General features: G+C 42.6%; 1 protein-coding gene across 13 annotated transcripts in view; it reads left to right on the top strand.

The window, feature by feature from the left end:
* The window catches only part of macrod2 (mono-ADP ribosylhydrolase 2), a 421,900-nt gene that overhangs the window by 128,097 nt on the left and 268,808 nt on the right, over window positions 1–24,995 (top strand). The window lies entirely within an intron of this gene.

Below are 24,995 nucleotides of genomic sequence, written 5' to 3'. Positions count from 1 at the left end.
TGCGTGCGAATGAAAGACTTGCCCCAGAATTCAGTCCACTTAGTAAATAGTGTGTTTTGTTTTCCCCACAACCCCAAAACAGTCGAGTACGCTTGAGTGAGCAAGAATCTGTTGGCTCAACGCAGCATGTCCTTAGTTTGGAGTATTTTAGTCTCGAAACACAGGAAATCGAGACAACAACTTGTAATGTGTGTGATGCCAACATTTCGAGGGATGGAGGATATGCTGAATCATATTTTTATTGGCAGATTGAAATATCAGAAGTGCATCGGAACTGAAGTGGATAAGCACATCACTAATTTATGAAATTATTTATTGTCGGTGTTCTAGGTTTCTATCACAACTGCTAATTTAGGAGCTTGTCTTTTAAGTTTTTTAGCTGCCTGTAATACACCTAATAAGCAGCCCTTGTTTATTAAGGTGTAATTACAAGATGCCAAATATTCCCTGTTCATCCACCGACTATGTGCATACATCCTGCATTAATTTAACCATAGTTGTGTTTTTGTACCCGGAGAACTGAAAAATAGATAATGGTGTGAGTGCCTCGTTACATTGTTCTATAATATAATTTTACCTGTCAGACCTTTCACCAATGTACACAGTCACTCTGTTTTGGCACTAGGTTTAACAAAAAACAACATATTAGGACAGAATTAGCAACTTGGCAGCGTGCCTTCTTTCTGAATGTATTTCTTCGTGAGCATTTGAACACCTGGCATCAGCTATGAGTCATCAGAGGAAAGGGATGTGCACAAAGCAACATCAAAGCCACAGCATGGTTAACCGCTCATGCCGCATGGTGTCCATTAGAGTCTACACAGAACTGTTGAAATCTTATTCACACCTAATCATCATACAGCCTTGAGTGGCCCTCATCTTGTCTGATACACGGTTAAGACTGCAAACTTTCTAGCCGCTGTGGCGTAGCCGTGCAGCATCACAATCTGTATAGGTGACATGGAGAGGCCCTCAGCGAACAACCGTCTGAAGAACTTTTGTGATTGAGATCATAGGTCACGAACATGCGTCTCTGTAACCAAACCCTGCAAAGGCAGAGCACACTGTGCTCCTGATTGGTGTCTGTATCTGCTGCAGTCGACTCTCGGCATTCATTTGCTACTTACAGAGAAACAATAGAGGCAATTTTCTTTGCTATTATGTTTTCATTATTGTTATTTTGTGGCAAATCATCGTTTCACGGTTCTCAGGATCTCAGAACGCTCAGCCTTGTTGATCGATTCGGGTTCATCTTCAACTAATAACTGGCGTCAGGGTGTTACAGGTCGCTCCTTTTCAACACAGAAGCAGCAAAAAATGAACTGTGACTGTCAACACTGGGACGTGAGATCTCATTCGTCAATTACTGTCATACTTTGCAAGAAAACAGTTCAGTTGATTGTGACCTGCAGCTGTGCTTATTAACTCCAGAGGAATTCTAATTGTAGCTGGTGCCATTTTTTTTGAGAGTGAAACCTCCTTTCATTTGTAATTGACTTCCAGCGATGCTATTCCTGCCAAGTTACTGGCACAAGATACGAGGTCAATTAACTGTAAAATGCAAAGGCTCACATTTTCATGTTAATAATGACCACAATAAGTGGCCATTGTACTTTACCATTACCAGTACCATTGTACAATATTTCTTGATTGTTCATTTTTGTGAAGCTTAGCGTGTTATTTTGGCCACGCTAAAAAGAACGTGAAGCTGATTCTAACCAGGGAGAGATTACCATTATCTACCAGAGACCTGGAAAAGTTATTTTTTTCCCCCAAAACAAACCTCTACAGCGTTTGTCTTTTATCTGCACAAGGCCAAGAGGGGTTTTTATCTTCCAGTGTCTTTATCACAAGAAGCTGGCTGCTAAACCTGCAAAACTGCTCTCTCTGTCCTCACCCCGGCCCTCCCTCTACCTCTATCATTTGGCGTGTGAAGACCTCCTGCCTTGGTGGCAGCGAGGATCGATGTGAGGAGGAGATGTGCTCTCATACAGGGCCGGCCCTTATCTCCCAGCTGTCTTCTCAGGGCTTTGCAGAGGGGCAGTTTCACAACAGGATGATCCATCATGTTGGCCTCACGCACCTGAGCCATGTTTAGTTCCCACAGCTCTGGAGGTGAGCCTTCTACCAGTATGTGAAAACTGGACGAAACCTTTACTTTATGTGCAAAAAGTTAGCTGAACACCTACACACTTTTAGAAGTTCCCCCAGCTTCATGTGGTTTTGTGGAATGTTCTGTTGTTCCCCTATATGCGTAGGTATGTGCTTAGAGAAACATTTCACCTATATCTATATCTTATCATTAATTCATGTGTTATACGTAGTCACAGCGAAGGCTTTTTCTGGTGTTTTGTTTGCTTGCAGCCAGAAACATGTGAATAATGTGGAAATAGGTGAAGATAAAGCCCTGGGTGAGAGTTGTCCTGCCCCCAAATAACACATTATTATATTCCGAGCATTAGTTATGGAGACTCCAGAATAGATTCTTATGCCCTGATGCTCTATTAAATCCTTAGAAATCACTGATGAGAATTTGATGAGAATTCTCTCAGGGTTGCACGTCTTCAGTATTGTGTACACAATGGGGTTAACCAAAATAGCACTGTTACCTACGGTAGACATGTTGGTCTCACTGGGATTCCATACGTACATAGAGGAAAATAGCAATGATCTCTGATAATGGCACGCTAAATGAGGCCTCTGTGAATAGAGGGTAATTATGAATGGTACCAGGTTGCTCGTGTGATGTGTGTCACAGCGTGGCTCGATGCTGGCACGGTCCCAAAAGAGCAGACCTAATGTAAACATCATGTTGTCTATCTCTCCTTTACCCCACAGCTGACACACACACACACACGCACACACGCACGCACGCACGATGCAAGCACACACCGAGCCATGTAATGATACCATGAAGCCCCGTGTAGCCAGAGAGGGGGAGCTCCTCTCGCCTTTGATGTCTCCATCCAGGAGGGGAATTGGCTCATTAGCATTCTAACCAGAATTGTTGGCCATTTAGCGCTCGGCTTTAACTAGACCACCCAAACAAATCGTTCTTCTCAGGTTTTGGGCCTCCTTTTTTCGCAGTCAAGCAGCGGGGCACATGCACGGTTGTTTTTGTACGTCTGGACTGGAGCTAATTTGGCCACGGGCTGCTAACACTTGCTGGACTCGCCAGCCTTTTGTCATTGGTTACATAACATAGGCTGTAGTGGTGCCATGTGCCCTCAGCCTCTCCTCCCTCAGAAGTTTCCTAAACAGTGGTGTGACTCATTGCTAGTACTAACACATTCTAATATATGGGATTAATTATGCTTGCTGTGATTATGCCTGGCTGTGGTGGTGCTCATGTGGTTCTTTGCCCTCCTCTGCAGCTAAAGATGTCACCGGATATAAACTCACAGTAACATGACAAGCCAATGCTTGGTGGCACTGCTGAGAAAAATGGTGTGCACACAGAGCTCTGTAAATTACAAATCTAATTAACAGAGGGAGTATAATGTCCTAGCTGTGACCTTTGGGTGAAATGTGAGGACTTATAATAAATTTATCCAACCACAGAAGCACAACATCAGCATTGCAATTTGAACAGTACTACCAGGTAAATGCAGGACTGGCTCTTAAGACGGAGCGCTCCCGCATGCTTAAGAGGAGAAAATGTATCCAGTTTCGGACATGTTCGGATAATCCTTTATCAAGATTCCTAAGTGCTTCACCGTGCTTATCTTTATCTCCATTCGTTATGCAAAGAGCTCTGTTTTCTTTTCCTGTCACCTCCAGGTGAACCATTATCCTCTGTCTGGGTCCTGCCCTAGGCTTGTTTATTGAGTAGATTGGAAGGGACTTGGGCACGGCCCTCTGTGCAGGGGGAGGGATATAGGTGGAGATATAGAATGGTGTCATGTGACGGTTCGAGCTTGATGGCCTAACGTCCGTATCGCAAACCATCTCAGCACCCTGGATGCCCCAGAACTCCCCTATATGATTAATCACTCAAAGATGACGTATTATTCTTGTAACTCATAAATTGCACACTATGCTTGACTGATGGTCCTTGGTCACAGATGGTAGTAACAGCCATTAGCATAACTTATGACAGAGATAGTGTATTTCCCCGTGGAGTAGCCTAAATAATGTAAAATGATAAATTGAATGCAAAGATTCCTCAGTCAGCGCGGTACCTTTGGGATTTACTTATCTGCTCATATTTAGTGGGCCGTTAGTTGCACTCGAGGTCCACCTCGTATTTGTGCTTTTGTAAGTGTGTTTGAGTTAGCAGTGATATAAATGCATGTCTGTCCTCCTCTTCAGGATAAGCCCTGCTGTTAGGAACTATTTATGAGGTGAACTTGCACATTTAGACATTTGTATTCCCTTTCTTGTTTATACCTCTCATTTCAGTGGCTTGTATTCAGGACAGGGTTTTGCACATGTGCTTTTTGTGCTTGCTTTAGCAGCATCCAAATATGGGAGTGCCCTCTTGCAGTGGCTTGAGCCAGTGATATTCATTTAAAAAATTAGAATGAAAAAAAAAAAAAGATCCTTATTCAAATTGCCCTCATTGTTGCAGAACCAGAGAAGTAATTTTGTAAATTGCACTTACTTAGCCAAATTGTTTAACAACTTTCTGCTACACATTCCAAGTGTAATGCACTTTTTAGTGAGTTTAAACATTAACACTGCACTGTATGTGCCCGCCAAAGTGTTACCTTGCTTACATTAAATGCATAACCAAGTCAGGACTGAATAATTTACAGGGAAGCTAAATAGATAGGTTTATTGTTTGTTTTACAGAAGGGATATGATCTACATGATCTGTAAAAAATGAATAAATACATTTAAAACAAACAGGAATGTCTCATGACCTGGTGACTCAAGGTGATCCACAGACCTTACTGTGAGCAGTTTGATGGAACTATTTTCTGCCTACTGAACTAGACCCACCAGCCATATCACTGCACAAAAAGAAGCATACATCTATTCATGGCAAGAGGCAGTGCAACGTTAATGCCACCCTTCTCATCTGATGTGTAACGTCACCTAGCTTAGTCAACTTCATTAGCGATCTTACACCTTTACTTCTGCCCAGTGATAAGGGAAAATTATGTTCCTACATTAAACTGGTCTGTGGATTATGTTGTGTACCCAGGTCATGATTTCTGGACAGAGAGACTGCTGTTGACTTTCAGTTGTATAATATGTTGATTTGAGCGTACCACCTAGTTATTTTTTATTTATAAATCTGTAAGTTTATAGAGAGAAGGCAGGCATCTCTATCGCTGATATATCTAGAACTTGGCAATTCACACCAAAACAATCTAGATAGATAAATAACATGCAGGTTAGAGGGAAAATCTGTGTGTTTCATTTGGGGGTGAACTGTCCCTTTAAGTATTTGTAATGAAAGGTGGTGAAAAATGACTGTTACTATATATACAGTAATGTCAAGCACAGCGACATCTCAGTGGAACCATCAGTCATTATTTGGAAAAATGATCATGTGAAAACTACCCCCCATGCTGTCAGATCATTTCACCCAATTATTACAGCGATGACGTAATTTAGAGGGCATTCCATTGAAATTAGCAGGACAAGGTCACGGTGTGGACTGCAGTCTGCGGCATCCAAATAGTGATGGAAATTGCATTTCAGCGTGAAAGGCCTCACTAATGCCATCTCTGGCTCCCCTCCTGCCACCGCAGAGAACAGTCACCATGAACACCCCCTCTCCTCCTCCCCCTCCAATCAGCAATGATGGATGGACTAATTGATGCAGAATGATTGGGCCATTCATTTTAGCCCACAACAGTGGGTTCCATATTTAGGATTAGCTTTGCATTATAATTGGAAGGGAGGAAGAGGCAATGAACACATGAGAGATATAGAATAAAAGAGGGACGGCATTAAGAGGAGTCATGAAAAAATGTAGAGATAAGAGAAGGGAGAGGGAAAAAAAACAGGTGTATGATGAGAGTGGTGGTAACAGGACTGGTCAGTTGTGTAATGCTAAGCTTATGAGACATAAGAAAGTGCTCCGAGAGATTTATGGAGAGGTGTGTATTCGCGAGTAAGAGCTAAGTGAGAGGGGCATATAGCCTCCACGTGTCCTGGTATCCCTCTCTTAGCCTATGAATCATTCATCTCTGTCCCCATGTATAAATCAAGCTGCCGGCCGTCGCCCGCGGCAGTCATGTCATTAGCTAGTTGACGGCATCACTTGATCTCTGGCACTGCAGTGCGGGTGAGAGAAAGGGCCGGACTTAAAACAGCACACACATATCAGCATATCAAACTGCGTGGAGCTTTCTGTGTCTAGCTGTGGAGTGGTGAGCTTTGTGGAGCTAACCAGGACCACACAGGGAAGTTTTCCCTTCGACACTCAGTCAGTTGCACTTTTCAAATTGACAGTTTGTTGGAAACTACTTTAGAATGTGTACAATATATGCTTAGTCCAAAACTTGTGTCTAATGTAATTTTCTAATTTAGTCATTGATTGTTCTTGATGGCTGGATTTTCTTGCATGTGATTATTATTGATTATACATTTTTTTGAAAATATAAGCTGACTGAAAAGAGCATTAAAACACCCATTATTCCGCCTGTGCTAGCTTACAGTGGGGGTAATTGGGGTTGTATATCCAGTTGCACCAGATAATCTCAGTCCCTTTTGTCAGTATAATTTTCAGATCAACACAGAGTTTTACTGCCTTTTCACCATCGACGGGCCATTTGAGGTGGAGGGGGACTGAGAAAGTCTGGAGCCTTATCAGTTTGAAATGCTACCTCTGCCAGCTGCAGCTCAAAACCTTAGGGCAGTTGCCATGCCTTGAGGCAGCTGAGGCTTGGGAATCTCTGGGTGCTGTTTATATTTTGGTTTAGAGTCTTGGCGAAGTGTTTCAAATAATCATTAAGTTATTGTGTGAGCAATTCTTGCTGTTTTTAGCATTGCGAAATGCACATTTGTGCACGTTCCGAATTTGCCTGCGAGGAAAGATACGCAAGCATTCAGTAGGAGGCCATCTTGACTTCTCAGAGTCATTTAGTTGAAAATAAATATGTGTGATATTGTAGTCGGGTCCTCTGCTTCCCTGAGGGTTGCTGCTGTAAACATATTGCAGCTGCTTGTTTTCCTTTGTGTTCGACCTCTGCAGCCTCTCTCTCTCTCTCACACTCTCACTGTTTTGTGCTCTCTCGCTCTCTCTCAGAGGAAATGAAGGTGGCCTTTGACTTCAATCAGGGGACAGCAAGAGTGATTTTCTGCAATCCCGCGGCATATTGCACCCCTTATGTATATTTCAACAACTTAGTAATTCAAATGCTTTCGTACAACAAAGGACTTGCACCCCAGTTTAAGGGCCGCCTCTGTCTCCCCCATTAAGTGAGAAAACCACCATAGGGCCTAAAGAAGTGGGCAAGAAAGTGTCAATTCAGTTCTCTTCCACATTGCATCACACGCGACCTCCCTGCCGCACCCCAAACTCCCCGCTGTGCACCAGCATTTCTGGGTCAGTTGTCGAGCTTTTAGACAACTCAAAGCATTACCAACCCCAGTGTCACAGTGCATTTGTGTCCTGCATGGCTTTATTGTGGCTGTTTTTTGGGGGTAGATCCAGCACTCGGTACGTCCATTTTCTTTTGCACGTGTGTGTCTGTATGTATTACTTGTATGCGTCTGTGTGACTGTGTGTTTGCATGCCAGTGTGTCTGTCTGAATTTGCAAGTGTGTGTGTGTGTGTGTGTGTGTGTGTGTGTGTGTGTGTATGTGTGTGAATCTTATTCTGGGATAACTGGATGCTGAGCTGTCTTGTCAGTTGACTCAGTGGTCAGTTTTGGTCCCGCTGCCCCCAGCAATGCAGGATGGAGTGATGAGATCTGACAGACGAGGACAGTTCTTAGTAGGGCCACTACCCATCCCATAGTCTCACCAATCACGGCGAGGCTACTACAAGGACATCGCATGAGACTCAGAGCTTAGCCACATGCTCACAAATGATTCAGACTTTGTTGGCATGCTAACAACAATCATATGAAACCCTATGATTTTCAAAAACGTTTATTCAGATTGCACGCTCGAGAAATCTTGCATAGTACATATTAGGAAGACAGGAGGACACATTCAATAACAGACTGATGGGATGGAAGGTAAACATAAATTGAGACGCATTCCACCATTTAACAAATTCAGGTTTCTGATGTACAACAACTGAGTACTGAGACAGAGCAGTTTTTCAAAAGTGCTGGTTCTGTTTGCAATGCAAGTTTTCTAGAAATAATTTTTTGTAAAGCAGGGGTTCTCTCCATGACATCTTTTTTTCTAACTCAAACTGCGGTGAAAGTAATTCAGGAGCCAGTGCAGATCAATGGAAGAAATTAGCAGGACATTGCCATTGAGCAAAACCATTAAATCAATAAGCAGCCACCAGGCCCGGTGGAATAACCTTGTTCTAACAGCAATGCCCTGTATGCAAAACAAAAGACACACACATTATTAGTATTACATTTTATTTTATTTTTGGGTGTTCCATAATGCAACAGGATTTTTGTCTGTTGCTTTCCAGCTGCAATTTGGACCACACATAATGTGTGGGATGAAGCTACACTGACTGTTAAGACCAAATAGTTGTGGTAACACATGTTTAATTTAATCACAACAGTTACTAAATTACTCCTCATTGTGAGATGGAAATGTACCATGTACCATTCTGGTATGTTAACTACAGCTGACTCATGTCTCATTACAACAGATGTACATGTGCACACTGCAGGGCTGTTGTGGCCTTAACGGTGTACGCCACAATTCAACAAACCACGCTGCTTCATAAAAGAAAACCTTGTGTTTATAATGGCATTGGGGCGGTACAGAGATCCGCGGTTTGAGTACGTGACATCGCACTGATAATAATGGGTCTTTGAGCTAGCTGCACGCATCGAGGAAGGAGAATATTCATGTGAGCATCTCTTACGAGCTGGTTGGTGGTGATTAGTGGCACTTCTTTGACACTTTCTATGCAGAAACTGACCTGCTACGGTGGCCTTTTGCCAACTAGTAACAAACTGTCAAATTTTCTGCATCTCTCGTGGGGCAGCCTAGTTAGCTTTGTCTGACAGGCCCCTTGCCTACAAGTGGGGTTTCTGCCCAGGGAGGGCAGAGCAAGCTCCAGAGGAAAGCTGTCATCTTTTTGTCAGACCACAGGGAAGACGAAGAGTTTGTCTCTTCCACTCTTCCTCTGTCTCTGTTTCTGTCTCTCCCCCCCCCCTCTCTCCCTCTCTTTCTCTCTCTGTCTCTCTCTCTCTGACACACACACACACACACACACACACACACACACCCTCTATCTATCTTTCTCTCTGTGTCAGCCTGTTCCCCTGGTGCAGATCTTCACTTTCCCGGTGCCTGTTATGCTCCTCTCAGCCTGGCTGTGCAGAATAAACAGGCGAGTGTCAGAGGATGAAAACGCCAAGTGTCCCCCAGGAGCCAGGCCCGTCGCTGTGTTAACCCGCTCACTGTTGCCTCCTGAGGGCCACAGCAGCTATCCCAGTGTGCTAGCTGAGAGTGACATCGAGACAGCCAGCTGGACTGAGGTGAAAGACGCTCCATGTGTCCTTCCTTAGGGAGAGATGAGCGTTTATACCGCAGGGATGATGCCCACCACTCCACCTAATCCTCTTTTCCCAGTCACTTCATTATCACCCGCACACTACTGCCACAGTGTGTGTGCGCAGACAGATCTCTGAGGATAGCCACAGAATCTCATGTAAAGATTGAGAGGAAAGAGGATTGAAGAAGAAGGAAAGAGGTGAGGAAAAATGAGGGAGGTGGAAGGTGGTATGAGGAGTGACAGAGGGATACGCAGAGTAAAAACTGTGGTGGAGGTGCAGAACAGATGTCAGACGTAGTGGGTGGTAGTGAGAGGAAAACAGTTTGCGTAATGTCTTCTCATTTTCCTGTGAATATTCATGTATTTTCACTACAGAAGCAAGTCGCAGGCAGAACTGAAAAGGAGTCAGGGAGAAAAGAGGCCCTCTCTTCATCAAAGACCACACTTTGACAAATGTAATGCACAGACTGTTTTGCTGATTGACTGGGTCTGATTGCACCCATCAGCATTCTGCGTTAGAAAAAAAAAAAACAACTAACTTTGGCATGTTTGTATTCCCATTAAATCAATCACAGTAGTCTTGAGTGGTGCAAACACAGGATTCAGCCATGGTACCCCTGCAAAATAGTGTCTGGGAAAGCTTGTTTTGGTATAATGCTTGCACATGGGCAAGCATAGAAGTTTCCATTTCAGCGTTTAAGTTGCTGTTTTCTGTTGGGAGAGCGTTTTTTTTTTTTTTTTTTTTACCATGCAGATTGCAGAAGGAAGAAGAGGTGAATGCCACTGGAAAGTCAGTCAGTCTATTGATTGACTGGCTGAACAGTCAAATAATGAGCAAATTTTGTGGCTCAAAAATAATGTTGATTTTAGCTAAAACACTTGAGCCGTACATGCCGTCTGTGTGCAGAATCACGTGCGTTTGAGTTTTCAGCTTTCACGGCCCAATTAATATTGGCTTATGCTTTCCTTCCCTGTGTTGCATGTGGCATGTGCAGAGGTGTCTGCTGGGAAGAAGATTTATTTCTGAGTGGGAGAGTGCAGCAAAGCTATTCGAGCCCACTGAAACATGTTAGCTCTCTACTGTGAGACTCGCATTAGCACATGCCATAATTGATGGAGGAGCATACTTAGCAGTAATAATGGGCATTATAGGGGGTGGTATCAAGACATTATTTTCAGAAAGCTCTAATTAAGCTTTCTGCAGCGGCTCTGGCGTAGCACTGACTGTCCAGTATCATCGGGAATGATTTCTAAGCTTCTGATAAACATGCTGCTTGCCAATCAGTTTGTTCTGGGCCTCCCATGCGCAGCAAAAATAAACAAGTTCATCAAACAGTGAGAGACAGAGCTCCTCTCCACTGACTCCAGTCCTGGCCCTGATGAAACAGCAATCAGCTCAGTACCATAGGGAGCCATTGTGTTTACAGTCGGTGGGTGGATAGACTGCTGCTAGCGGAGGGAGATTAGACCTTTGAGACCAGCTAGGACATTCCCACCACCAGTCAGCTCCACTTGTGAAATTGCAAACAAGACCCCGTCCCTTCCCCTCAACCTCCACAGCCATTGGAGTGATCAACACCACAGTGTCACTTTCCCAACGCTCTTCAATCATCTGCACATAGAGGGGGTTGGTGGCTGAAATAGAATAGAGAGCCAGTATACATGTGGGCGTGTGACACTGTAGGTGGTGGGAGTTTGACAAGGTACACACAGCTGTAGTGCTGATCTTTAATTTGTATCTAAAGTGTGTGTGTGTGTGTGTGTGTGTGTGTGTGTGTGTGTGTGTGTGTGTGTGTGTGTGTGTGTGTGTGTGTGTGTGTGTGGCCACCCCCTCAGAAAGGTCAAGATGTGGGTGTTGTAATGGGACAGCAGATGAAACAGTGGACCTTGATGCCATTTTTCCACCAACTGAACCTTCAACTACCAAGATGATTTCCCTGTGTCACTTTAGCTTCTTTGTCTTGGAAATTACCTTCTCCACCTCAAAGATTACATGCCATCCCACAGTAGCTGTTCTCCGACACATTCGCCTGCGCAACTCCATAAAAAAAAGTAAGCCTGAAGGAAATACTGAAGAATCGAGTGTGAACGTGAGCCTCAGCTGACAGCCCCTGGAACGTGTCTCTCCCCCTCGGTGGGCAGCGGAGAAAAACTCACCAAGCATGACAATAACAGAATGCCAAAACATGGATTGGGCCAAATGAGCTGTGAACGCAAACAAAGTAGCGAATTTGTTCTGTGGCGTTTGGGGTGGACATGTGTCCCCTCAGCATGTTAAATACTGCACACGGTCTCACTGACAAGCAGGCAGGCAGTGAAAGAGGAAGCATAATTAAGGAGAGATAAAAGACAAGACAGAACAGCAGAAGGTAAAGAGAACAAAACAGAACAGTAATGACGATGTCAGCCCAAGGATGTGTATGTTAATTGTTCTCGCGCTGCAGTAAGTGTGTGTGCGGGTATGTTTATCTGGAGCCCACCTGAGATTTGACACGCCTTATGGTAAAGTTTTGAAGCGTGAGCGGCGCCAGTGGAGTGGTTGCTCTGTTTCTTCGGCCCCCTGAGAATCTGTCTTTTTTAGGTCTGTTTTTAACTCATAAGTATTAAAATAAGTTTGTGCCTGACTTATCTTTGGGTGTCTCTGTCTCTGTTTGCTCTATATGTTATTCCTGGACCAGGCAGAGCTGTCTCTGCAGTCCTGAGTCTGGTGCAGCTGTTAAATGTTTTATTTACTGAGCCTTGATGAGATAAGAGCCGAGTGTTTTGGAATGTCTGTCTGAGGACATCAGCATGCCTCTGTGTGTGTGTATGCTTCTTCTAAGTGCTGATTGGTCATTTGGCATCCATCCCCCAACACCTAAATGGACTCTTAGAGCAACTCAGGAAGGCCATAAACATAAGCAGCCGATGGCAGGGCTAGTTTGAGAGGGAAAAAAAAAAAAAAATCCTAATAATACACAACTCTTCTGAATCGTTCCGCTGGGCTATTCTACAAATGGATTTCCAAACTTTTAAGTGTGTTGCTGTTTAGCTCGGAGCTTCACATTTTGTAGGGCTGGACTGTTGTGTATATCACATTGTTTTACTCCCTCTCTTCTTCCACGTGAGATTGAGGCAGAGCAGTTAAGGAATCAAAAGGGCCAAACTGCATGGAAAATGGATCTGTGCTGGGTGGCTTGTTAATTCCCCCGCCTGCCTCCTGAGGTGAATCGCTCTCGATGCGGACGCTGCCTTTGATCATTCACAAAGCATGTCGCAGCAAGGTCTGCGCCGGCACCCAACAGATGGTCATTAAATCATGCGTTTTATTTTACTGGAGCTTTTTACATTCCTGCAAGATCTGTGTGCTTTTATTGCTGCCATTTAGGATGGCTACCATGCTGATTAGAAACATGCAGAGGCTTTTTTGTGAGTATGCCAATAGACCTGTTGGTGGGGGAGACATGTGCATACCAACACTGCATTAATTCAACACACTTCCCCCCCATTTTTGCGTGGTTTATTTTGCTCTCAAAGCACACAGTGGCGTAGGTGTTAGACAGGATTAGCCTGTGAATTTTTATTGATTACCGGAGGTGTTCTCAATACATCAGTATGAATTCTTAGATTTTTTTTTTTTTCATCTTCAGTCTGTGTGGAAAGAAATAAGAATTCAGATGAAACAAGAAAAACAGGGAATGTGTTTGAGGTGTTAAAGTTAATGTAACAAGTGTGAAATGTTGTGTTTTCTGCTCTGAGGAGGGTCACAGTTTCAATTCCATAGAACCCCACAGAACACAGCTCATCATCGAGGCAATAATAGTAGATTTTTCACCTCCAGTCAACTGTGTTCTTAAGCTGGTTAATCTTAGTGTCAGTCAGCGTCACGGCCACAGAATTGCCTAATTACCTTTGCATGGTTGGCTCCGGAGTAGAAAAGGAAATCCACACTAATGATATGTGTCATCTGGTCAGCTTTTATATTGCTGACCTCCGCCAGCTACCTCAGTAAGACAGGAAACAAATGATCGAATCTCCTCAGGTTGATCATGGTTTAGCTCTGTAGGCGCGGAAGTGGAAAGCTTGAGAGTGCTACAAGGACAATTATAGGAGATAATGAAACATTTTGACACAGAAGTTGTAACAGTTTGTCTATGTGCAAACTGAGCTGATGGGTTTGTGTGGGATTTTGCTACATATAGGATAGAAGTCTGTATTTTTTGGCTCACAGGTTCTTTCATGATAGCCATTTATCTCTGCTGTAAAGAAGATTTGTTTTTATATGCGTGTCATGGCAAAGCATAATTGTTGATTTCTCTTTTTAAGACTTTACTTTTTACCATTATACAGTGGCTTATAACCATCTGTTCATATTCTTGCTTATCTCAAGGCATATACATTTATAACGTAACCCACTCCAGTTGGAATGTGCATTCATTTGCATCACATATAAACCTTTATTGCAGTTCAATCTGCAGCAAATTAAATGTTCTGAAGCGAGCACCCACCCAAACTCCTACATCAGATCATATTGTTGTTATTTTGTGGAGAGAATGGAGCTGTACCATATACCCTTTGCAACTCCTTTATATTAACAGGCCAGATGAGGGACAGAGGCTGTGTATTATATTGGCATTGGGGCTAAAGTTCCTGACATGGCAATTTGCTGTCTTTTCTTTTGGGTGAGTGGTGACAATAGTCCGCTGTAGGCTCATTTGGGTCCCCGTGTACTGCAGTGTGAAAGCGGCTTGGCTTTTTGCCCCCAGGGTCAGTGCAGGGATCTCAAACACCACGACTGATGAGCACTAATCTGGCCTCCTCGGCAAACACTAGCCTTTCTCTGTAACCTTCAAGCCGTGAAACGCAATTTACAGAGGTGGCGGGGGGTCGAAGGGACCATGATGTCAACAAGCAAGTGGGGGAGGGGGTTCTGCGTGCACAAAAGAACAGTGAGAGCATTTACATGCAGTGCAGCAATCTGATGATTCCCTGTTGTCAATGGTTATCTAATTTAAAAAAATGTCAATTTTTTTTCCCGGTGTCTGCAGGTCGTCGTAAAAGTTGTTAAATAGTCTTGTGACGTCTTAACTGAGACTAACATCTTATCTTCTTTAGATAAAATTATTAAGATTAAAGAAAATAATAAAATCTGACCTAAAAGTTGAAATTTAGTCATTATCTACTCACCCCCATTAGAGCTGAGACAATTACTTGAGTAACCCGAATAATTCAATTACTAAAAATGGTCAAAGCAAAATCTCTGCCTCGAGGCTTCGCTTTATTCCTTTCACCTGCGTTATATGGCCTGCTAACCCCAGGGATCATGGTATTTGTAGAGGCTGTAGCCTGATGTCGGTATGACTAGATATCATATTGCTGATGTGGAAACTAATTTGTGTTAAATTGCAAGAGAGTAATAGCCTACACCAAATAACACCTTTCCACGCATACACACTCATCTCGTCTCTCTCACTCTCCCTCACGCATCTGTGCACACATAAACAAACACACAATAGTTGAAATAAATACCTGTATGTTTTTTTTTCCGGCATAAAATCCAATTGCTTGGTCTATTTAACAGGCCTGTCATTTTCGTTATGCATTATTTGATATTGTTGTTTAATAATGCATTTTTTTTTCATTAGACTACTCGATTAATCGATGGGATATTCAGTAGAATACTCGATTCTTGAAATATTCGATAGCTGCAGCCCTAACCCCCATGCTGGTGGATGTTGAGTAGTCCACAAAACATTTCTAGAGCTTCAAATCAAAACAGCATTGAAGCATTCTCCAAATCACCTGAAATAGATGGGAAGTTTGTTTAAAATATAAAAAAATTGCTCCATACAGCTTGTCCAGTGTAATCCAGCTCTCTGGAAGCCTTTACCTGCAATGTTTAAATAAGAAAAAATGATTATTATAGTAGTAGTAGTATCATAGTAGTATCTCATTTGACAGTTATAATTTTGCAATTACTGGTGTTTTGCAAATGGCGTTTCTGACAGTCCAATACCACAGCCCTAGAATCAGAAATTGATAGATATATTGTATATGAGTTTGTGATATTTCTGAAAACAGTTCAGATGTTTCATCATGGAGTTTTCAAAATATCTGTTAGTTATAGGGACAATCATCAACAAATATCATGATTACAATTAAAAGCAAACTAGTATGTGTTTGCTGGAGCATTAATCAAAATTTAACATTTTTTAAACTGTTTTGGTGCCAACAGATGATCTTTACAGTCTGTTTTGTCTTTTTTGTATCAACCATCCTGGTGTGGGCTTTGCATTAACTCCTTATTTGATAAGCATGGAAACGTCTGCACCTGCATATTTCTGTTCAGCGCAGCACTCCCCTCATGCAGCTAATACTGAAGTTGATTAAAGAATTTAAATGGTCCATTTAACCCCTAACGCAGGCGAGCCCTACCTGTGTGATAGTACCATTACTTTGCAGTAATTCCTGCAGGCAGCAGCGCGAATTGATCCCCTTTCAGCCATCAGGAAGTTTTAGTACTGTTATGTGTGCGCTCAAAGCCCAGTTTAATAAAGCTCGCTGGTCACGAGCTGTTAAAGCAGAGGAGCACAATAAATAAACAGGTCTGCTATGTCCTGCTCTACGCCTTCCTCCCACACCTCTGTCCAATCACATGCGCTCTATGCCGACAGTCCAGCATCTCGTCATGACTGGCTTACAGCTGCAGGCTGCTGCTGAACCCCTAAGTGCTTGCGTTCAGATAGCGCAGCAGGGTGCTCACCCTTTAAGAGGACTTGATTGTCTCCCTGGGGAAATGGACACACATTAGATTACAATAAAATGTTGTTTTTTTTAAATCTAATTCGGCATGCTGCATAGAACATCGATGTTTATATTATTATGCATAAGCAGGGTGGTAGGAATGTTTTATGAGACTGCCGCCACAACACAGGCCATCAGCAAGCCTGATTGATGTTGAGGGGCCTGGCCGATGGAGATAGAGTTTATCTGCTGCAGGCTGGGATATGAAATCTAATCACACGAGTGCCAGGTGAGAAAGTGCAGCCACAGACGAGCCGCTAACGCACACCATCACGCTTGTATTCAACAAATGGCGAGGAAATTCTCTCTGCACGGTTGAGACAGGCGATAAGACAGCTGCAGACAAGAACTCTCTTGCTCCATAGATCTGTCTTCAAGGGAGAGTGAAGAGAAATAAAATGAAAGGAGATGTTGGGAGAAAGCATTAGAGAGGAGGTTACTAAGAAGAGGTTAGCTGTAAAAAATATGAAAGATTCATGTGAAATAAGAGCACTTAAAAACAGCCTTTAATAAGGAATCTTCTTGGCCTATTTTTCTTTTCTTTTTTCTTTTTTCTTTTTTGCATTGTTGATTCTCAGGACTGTGGTTGGAATGCTGACCTGATGATCTAATGCTGACCTTCTCTGTTGTGAGTGTTTTCCAAAATTATTATGATTAATATGTCTCGACAACATAACACAAAGCCCCCTTAATGTACAACCCAAGGTTCACCCACCGCTCCACCACCACTGCAGCTGGCAGGGCTTCAGTCTTGTGCACTTCAGTTGTGTTGACACATTAGTTTTTAGTGCTCTTCAATCTCTCAAGCACTCGTCTAGCCTACTCTTATATTTTGTGAATCAAACAATGGGAACAATCTTTTTTTTTTCTTTTTTTTAACATCACCTGCAAGTTTTGCAACATTTATTTTAAGCCTTTAAGTTATTGGGTTTTGCAGGAATGTAGTAAAAAGGTATATTCTTGTTTGACACTATAGCTTAACTAATATACTTTTTACTAATTTTAACTAAATTAGAGCATATATGCAGAAATTTTCATTATAGGTAAACCCATTAAAAGTAGCTTATTGACTCCCTTCTCATTTCCAGTAGATTCATTTGCCTTTCTGTTATTTTTTTTTTCTTTCTTCATGTTTAACAACAACAGTAGTCAGCGGCATGGAGGCCAGTGACATTGTTGCATTTGTTCCATTTTTGTATCTTTTAAATCAGTCTCTCTTTCAAACTCAACATAAACGGAGCAAAGTTTGAGAGCTGCTTGCAGAAGATTGATGGAAAAGTATTTACACAACAGATTTATCATTTTAACATGTGTCATAGCATCGCACCGGTGTGTCCACCCAAGTCTTACATGTCCATCACTGCTGGTCCCAGATCTGAGTACCTCACACTATGCTGAGTCATTTGACTGGGGAATGAATGCTGATTGTATCCTTTCCCAGACTGAATCCAGATTTGTCTATACTTCTAAAGACATTGTTTGTATTTGTAATGCTAGGTGACAGGAACCTGACTGGTAGGTATATTAGTGCAGGCTTGTGCAGGTAGCCCTTTGCTTGATCATGCAGGGAGGTTGGTGCTCTTCAAACAGGAGTGGGAGGCGGCACACTGGGGCAGGTAACAAAACATAACCTCAAAAGCAAAAACACACAGGTATATACCAAGAAGTGTTTGTTTTATTTCCCCCAATTTCCCTTCCAAATTAGAAATGGACAACTGCAGCGCTTGTTGTTACTAACTTCCACTGTTGGCCTGTGCAGTATGTAGACCACCACATGTTTTCCTCTGGCACACATGGAGCTGCCAGCTGCTTTAGCTTCACCAGGAGGTGTATTCCAAGCAGAGGTGCTTGCTGTCCTCTCAAGATCCGGTCACACTCTGCACAGGAACCCTGACCAACCAGTGGGAGAAACAGTGTAGTGCCAAGGACATGATCCCCTGCTGCCTTCCCACCCACAAATTTTGCCAACTGTGTTTACCGGAGCACCCAGCCAAGCCAGAGGCAGCAAACATTAAGTTTTAATCCCTGATCTTTGATTCCCCCCTCAAAGCTCTCTCGATCTTAAAACTTTGTTATTTCTTAGCATACTATTTCATTACCACATGCTGCATTTAGTCTTACACCTGCTAGTGAGTCCTGACTGGAAAATAAAACCTTGAAAACAACTTTGATGTTCTGTTTTCCTGTGCATGGTAAAAACATTTTGTAGCTCACAGTGTTTTCATTCATTGTGTTTGTGTGCTGTTGGTCATTTGTTCTTTGCAAGTTAATTTGGATTATACTTGACACGTGGCTCCTCTTGAGACATGTTTAATGGTCAGTTACTCACACATATTTATAGTCAAAAAATAAGGCCTTTGAACCGTCCTTTTAACCAGCAGTCTTTACAATAGTCATTTTTCATGAATGTTTTCTCATTGAAGATGGCTTGATAATGGAATGGGATGAAGTGGGAAATGTGCAGCCTCTCCCCAAGCATCACCTTTGCATTTCTGATCACAATGAAAACAAGACATCTTTTGGTGCAGTATGGAACAAGGAGTTAGCACATTACTCTGACTAGTAAATGGGTCTGGATATTACAAGATTGCAGATATCACATGCAGTAAACAGCATCTTGTCTCATTTTGGACATATATTATCTGCTATATTTTTACACCTCCTATTTACCATGATGTTACCATACCAGTTTATTCAGAGGCACATGAAAAGCTTTGGGATAGTCTTTATTCAGCATGCTATACTTCAAGTCAGTGAGTGCATTTTGCCCTGGAGTCTCTTATTTAACAGGTTTTGAATCTGATCCAAGAAATATTACAATAGGACTATTTATAGGTGGGCACTGCAATGATATTAAAATGCTGCACTTATATAACATGAAACTGAGTACTAATGGCCAAGGACAGTTGTTTTTAAAATCATAACTTTGTACCAGTTGGTAAAAAGTTGCCTACCAGGCAGCAGAGAGGTTATGCAACAAATTCAGAGTCCTCCGTTAATGATGGCAAAATCGTTTTGACAGATGCAGCAGGATGAGAAGGGGGTGCACAGTTGAGAGAGATGATCTGAGACTTAATGAAATCAGATGTAGTCATCATTTTAATTTCTCCGTGAAATACACCAGTGGTTGCCACATTCCACACCTGTGGTTCTTGACCTTGAAGAAATAAAATAAAGAGTGCATTTAAAAGACTGATCCATCCCAAAACTAAAGTGGAATATTAGTGCAGTCACTAATGTGGATTGCTCTGAGTTGTGATGTTTAATGATGAATGTGGAGTCTCCATTCCCCTTTTATTTCATGAGTGTTATGAACACGGATATAAATCTCTAGAGGACACAGTGTTTTAGGGCCTCTGTCTTAATATATTTGTCAGAACATATCAGCATGCTATATACAGTATTTCAGAACAGTCCCACTGGTTATAATTTACTATATGTAGAGAGTGCTAAGGAAGGGAGTGTTAAAGGCCGTGAGAGTGACGATGACCTCTCCACCTGGTCGGAGACAGAGCCATCAGATCTCTCCGGGGAACGTCTGCTTGACACACCTCTATCTCCTCTGCCTGTTCAGCATTCCTGCCCTTCACCACCAGTCCACACATCCTCAGGGCTGCTGCTGAACTGACGACCCCATAGCTGGGGTGCTATGCCATCCATTTGCCAACAGGGAGATTGTTTTTCAGCCCTTGAAATTTTAGCCTGGAAGATCAATGTTGCAGCTGGCTTGAGACATCCCAGTTCAAGACACACAGGTCCAGAGGGGGTGAGGTCAGGGTCTTCTCCCAGGCTCCCTGTGGTGTGTTTGGGGAGAGATAGGACACTCTGGAATCACTCCTCTCACTGACAGGCAGGGTTTAGTCTTCAGCCAGAGCCTGATAAGGCCAACGAGCCTGGCTGATATTCTTAGATCCTTCTAGCTATCAACTGTTCACTGCAGGCATTGACTCATGAGCAGCTCAGATGATGACTATGACCGGCCAAACTGTCAAAACAAACAATAGAAAGATTTTTTTTTTCAGGAAAACTGTGCTTAGTCTGGGTAATTCCCAACCACTGTGGCATTCCCCTCTGCTCTTCATTAACTAATCCATGTAGTCAGATGAGTTTGAAATTGGAGAATCTGTTATTCCTTGGCCATCTTGCCCACTCCACACCCATCCCCCACGTGTGCACACATACACACAAGCAAACAGACACACACACACACGCCTACACACGCACACATGTGCGTATCTACTTTTTCTGCCTCGACAAAACTGGACTGAAGCAGAGCGATTTTATGGTTTCAGCTTAGTAATGGCATTATGCAAAACACCATTACCCTGGAAAGGACACTCCAATGTGTGGAAACAGGTCAAGTGCTCATTTTAAAAGGGAGAATCTGTAGAGTTGTACAAAACACAAACGGCCATGTCTTCCTTTCTCTGGGCTTTAAGAACCATTTAGGATGGGGGCGTTTTTGCTGGAACGACGGTGAGCAAAAAGGTTTCTTGTAACTAATGGTCATTGTTAGTTTTGTTAAAGAAGCACACTCCACTGACACATTTAGTTCTCCCATACAATATTTCCCTTTCTTCTTTCACTCTCTTGCCTCCCCTCTCAGTCTCACACTCTCAGCGTGTAAAGGTGCCGGAGAGATTTTGGTGAACATGCCATAATGGAAGCTCTTTGTTTGCTCAGGTGCCGATCGTTCACAATGGGTGGATAATGGAGGAACACTTTAGACACAGATGTTCCCTCTTCATCACACTCCTCAGTGTGACCCTCTTAGGAAGAAAAAGGGAGGGACACAGAGCACGAGATCGTGCTAACCAGTTAGGCTGTTGTCATTCCTTTTGCACTAAAATGAGCTGTTTACATGCAGAAATTTGAATCTGGTGTAGTTGTGTACATTTACTGTAGGACCAGAGGACCTTCAGGCCATGTCCACACGTACCAAAACCATCTTCATTTCCCCCGTCTTCCTTGGCATTGTTTCAAGAATATTTGCATCCAAATGGATCCAATGTAAACGACTCGACACGCTTTAGTTCATATTCCAGGCCCATAGGTGGTGCTTGAAAAAAAAAAAGAAGAAAAAAAAAGAGAAGAAGAGACGGAGCATGCGCATAAAGCTTGCGCACTATAGAAAAGCAAATGCAACAAAGAGAATATGAAAATAGCTAGTGCAAGGAAACCAGAATTGTTTGTGCGGACCGATAATGAGGTTGAACTGCTGCTGTGACTCATACTCGACTACAAGGCGAGTAAGGCTCAATATCTTCATCAGCATGAACACAAGCATGTAGTCTGCTGTTCTTGTTGTTGTTGTTGTTGTTGTTGTTATGAGACGTCGCAGGGTTAAGAGGTGGAAGGCTAGAGGTCGAGGGGTGGGGTGATGGCATCATCGATATGCAAAGTATGCGGATTCGCTGTCCAAATGAGAACGCAAGGGCGGCGTTTTCAAATTTTGCCATCCTGACACCAGGTTTCAAAAAAGTGCGTTTATAGGCACTGTATTTACAGGATCCATTTAGACGATTGGCCAAAACGATTCAAAACGTGCGTGTACACAAAGCCTTTCCATGTGGATGACCCCTTAGAATGGACAGGTAGACCGATCTAATTTGAATAAATCAATCAACCTTTGTTTGGCACAGTAAATGAAGAGCATCCTCACAGCTCGATGGACCTTCAATAACAAGGATAAATATAAACAGCCAAAGGCCTGGACAGCAGCAAACAGAGATGTATTTTAAGGTTGCTGCCTGGCACACTTTTCTAGGAGTGTTTATTAGTTATGGGTCACCTTGAAGGCAGGAGTGGATAGAGGGCAATCAATAACTAAGCCAATAAGGAAGCAAGAGGCTAAGGTTAAGAGGGTAATCCTTGATGGTAAAGCAGGAAATCTATAAAATAAATGATGTCTCCACTCCTGCAGGGTGGAGGAAGCTATTTATTGGAACAAGTTTGGGCAAACACCCCGGGTAACACCAAAGTGAGAAGGACGACAAAAACAATCCAGGATGTAAAACAAAAAAAAACAACAACCGTGTCTTCTAAATCCTGCCCAAAAATATCAGCATCGGACCGTCAAGTAGTTGAAACTGGATGGAGGTTAGTGAGGGTGGTTTGATGAAAGAGACACTGCCCTCTGTGATTCTGGAGGTAAAAAATTCCAATTTTGCTTTATAATAAATTTTAGCACTTGTTAAGCTGGCCCACAACTTCACTGTTCTCACAGCAGCAGATTCTAGCCGCAGCAGGCAGCCGTTTTCTGAGAGAAAAAACTCTAAACACGGACTGTAAACACTACCTGCTAAGCATCCGACACTAGCTGGTAAACAAAGTGGGGTATTTGGATGCTAAAGAGCCAGATAATTCCCCAAATGAAAACCATTACACCAAGAGACCAAAAACAGAAGAACTGAAGGAGAGTGGCTATTGGACTGGAAGCACATCTCCATATGAATGATAATGTTGCTTTGTCAGCGCTGGATGTGGATGTCTCAAGACTAACAGCATCTTGTGGTCCCAGGGACAATAAAAAATGTGTGTGGGACAGGAACAGAGATCATTTTTGGGATGTGTCAGGGACAAAACCAGATTCTTGTATGAGACCATGGCTTTGCAAATGACAAACTGAACAAAGGAGCGTGTCTTCTGATTCTGTGACTATAGTTATTATCACTGGCTGGCTACTCAACCTATGAGGCGGAAGAAAAATACGAGGTGTTAGAATCTGAAAGCATGCAGTAAACCTACTGTAGACAGGCGGACGCATCCTGTGTTCCTGATAATGCTACACTGTGCATGACATCCATGTTGAAATCGCCAGGGGGGAGCCAGTCACCAGTCAGCAGCTGGTGGGCAACAGACTCCTGTGGTGTGTTGGGCTAAGGGAGCTAACCACTAATGGAAAAATAGAGCTAACACAGCTAGCAGCTAAACACAGCTGGACTGACAATTTCTGTTCAGAGGAACATCAAGCGTTTAACAGTGGACTGCAATTTAATGTGAAACAACCATTTTTCAGTAAATAAATCTAGTAATGTTCTTCAGCTGAGTACAGATGGGAAGTAAAAATACTGTGAATATTAATACTTTTATTTTAATTAACAACTACAGATGGTGATAACAACATAAAGAGACATTTTGATTTGGGGAAGATTAACGTTTGCTTCAGATGGCTAAAATCGTGTTTTGGGTTAATCGGGAGCCCTGATGTATAAAAGTTCACCATGTCAGTGTTTATCTGTTGATGTTGTGTCATTTCCATTGTTTCATTCATTCATTTGTTCATGTTTTTTTTCTGTTGATGATTGTTGATGTGCATCAGCAAAACGGGCTTTGCACCCGCAAATTGATTTGATCCACAAATTAGGCAGAATGCAAAAAGCAGTATGGACCCTCCGAAATGTAGCATCCACCCTATAGCATACATGTAACATACCAATATAATGCAATAAAATCTCCTGCCGCTGACCTTTCTCTGTCAGTCTAGGAATGTCACAATGCTGCTCTTCTAACCTTGAGATTGCTGCCTGCCATACCAGAAAAGGTGCTTAGCGGTGCTTTTAAGCCCCTATAAGTGCTAGTTTTTTTTTTCTTTTTTTTTAATTAATGCCAAGATGAACACGCTTTTCTGAAAATTTGCAGCATCTGGCTGTACCTATTTAGCTAAGTGATGATGTGCGTTACAAAAAACATTCTTAAATGTCTCCCGTCTAAAAGTAAGGTGTCTTCTTTTTTTTCTTCTTTTTAACAAGGATGTTGTTATACTGAGTTTTTAATTGAGCAGCAGGGATGAGGCGCTAATGGTTTTTTCAGCAGCATACGTTAAGCATCTCAGCATTTGAAGTCTGACCTGTCAGTGAAAGCAACAGGGCAACGTTTTCCTCAGTAAATAATTAACAGCACCATTCTCCCGTTCGCTGTGCTTTATGCATATTGATACAGGCAATTTGTTTCCTCATCTAAGCACTCAGGTTTCCTCTGTTCATGAAACACATGGCGTACTCAATGCATAATGACCACGGCAACAGCTTGTTTGAGATGCTACAGAACTCCCTTTTTCCTGTTTTCTTATACGACACTTTGGCAAACAGCCTGTGACAAGCGATACTGCAGCCATCATCAGTCTACAGTCTAGAAATAACATTTTTCACTGAATCTGGACTAGCGTTGTACTAAAAGTATTGATTGATGACAAGATGGTAAAAAAAATGTGTTTTCAAGTATATGGAGCGGCACCATGAGTCACAGCAGCTCGAGGCTGGTGAATAATCAAAACACTACAAAGAATGCCAGATCTGGACATATCAACACACCAGAAACTGAGTAGGGGTCCTGGACGACAGCTATGATTCATTTCCTTTGATAGGGCTGTGCACAGTGTGATCTACAACACTTTTTTTTTTCATCTTATCCTGTCAAAATCCTACAATGGCACTAAATTACTTATGCCAGCGACATATCCAATAACTGAAAGAAATCATCAGATAGCTCCAGCATGCTGGCATAGATTTCAGTTCTTCGGATAGTAATTAACGAGTCTGAAATTACAACTGTCGCACAAAAGGACTGTGTCTTTCTTCTGTCTCTGTCGGAGGAGGATGTCATATTCTTGACA

Source organism: Acanthopagrus latus, chromosome 15 (genome assembly GCF_904848185.1).
Source record: "Acanthopagrus latus isolate v.2019 chromosome 15, fAcaLat1.1, whole genome shotgun sequence".
Lineage (NCBI taxonomy): Eukaryota > Metazoa > Chordata > Actinopteri > Spariformes > Sparidae > Acanthopagrus > Acanthopagrus latus.
This window is presented reverse-complemented; position numbering and strand designations above follow the sequence as displayed.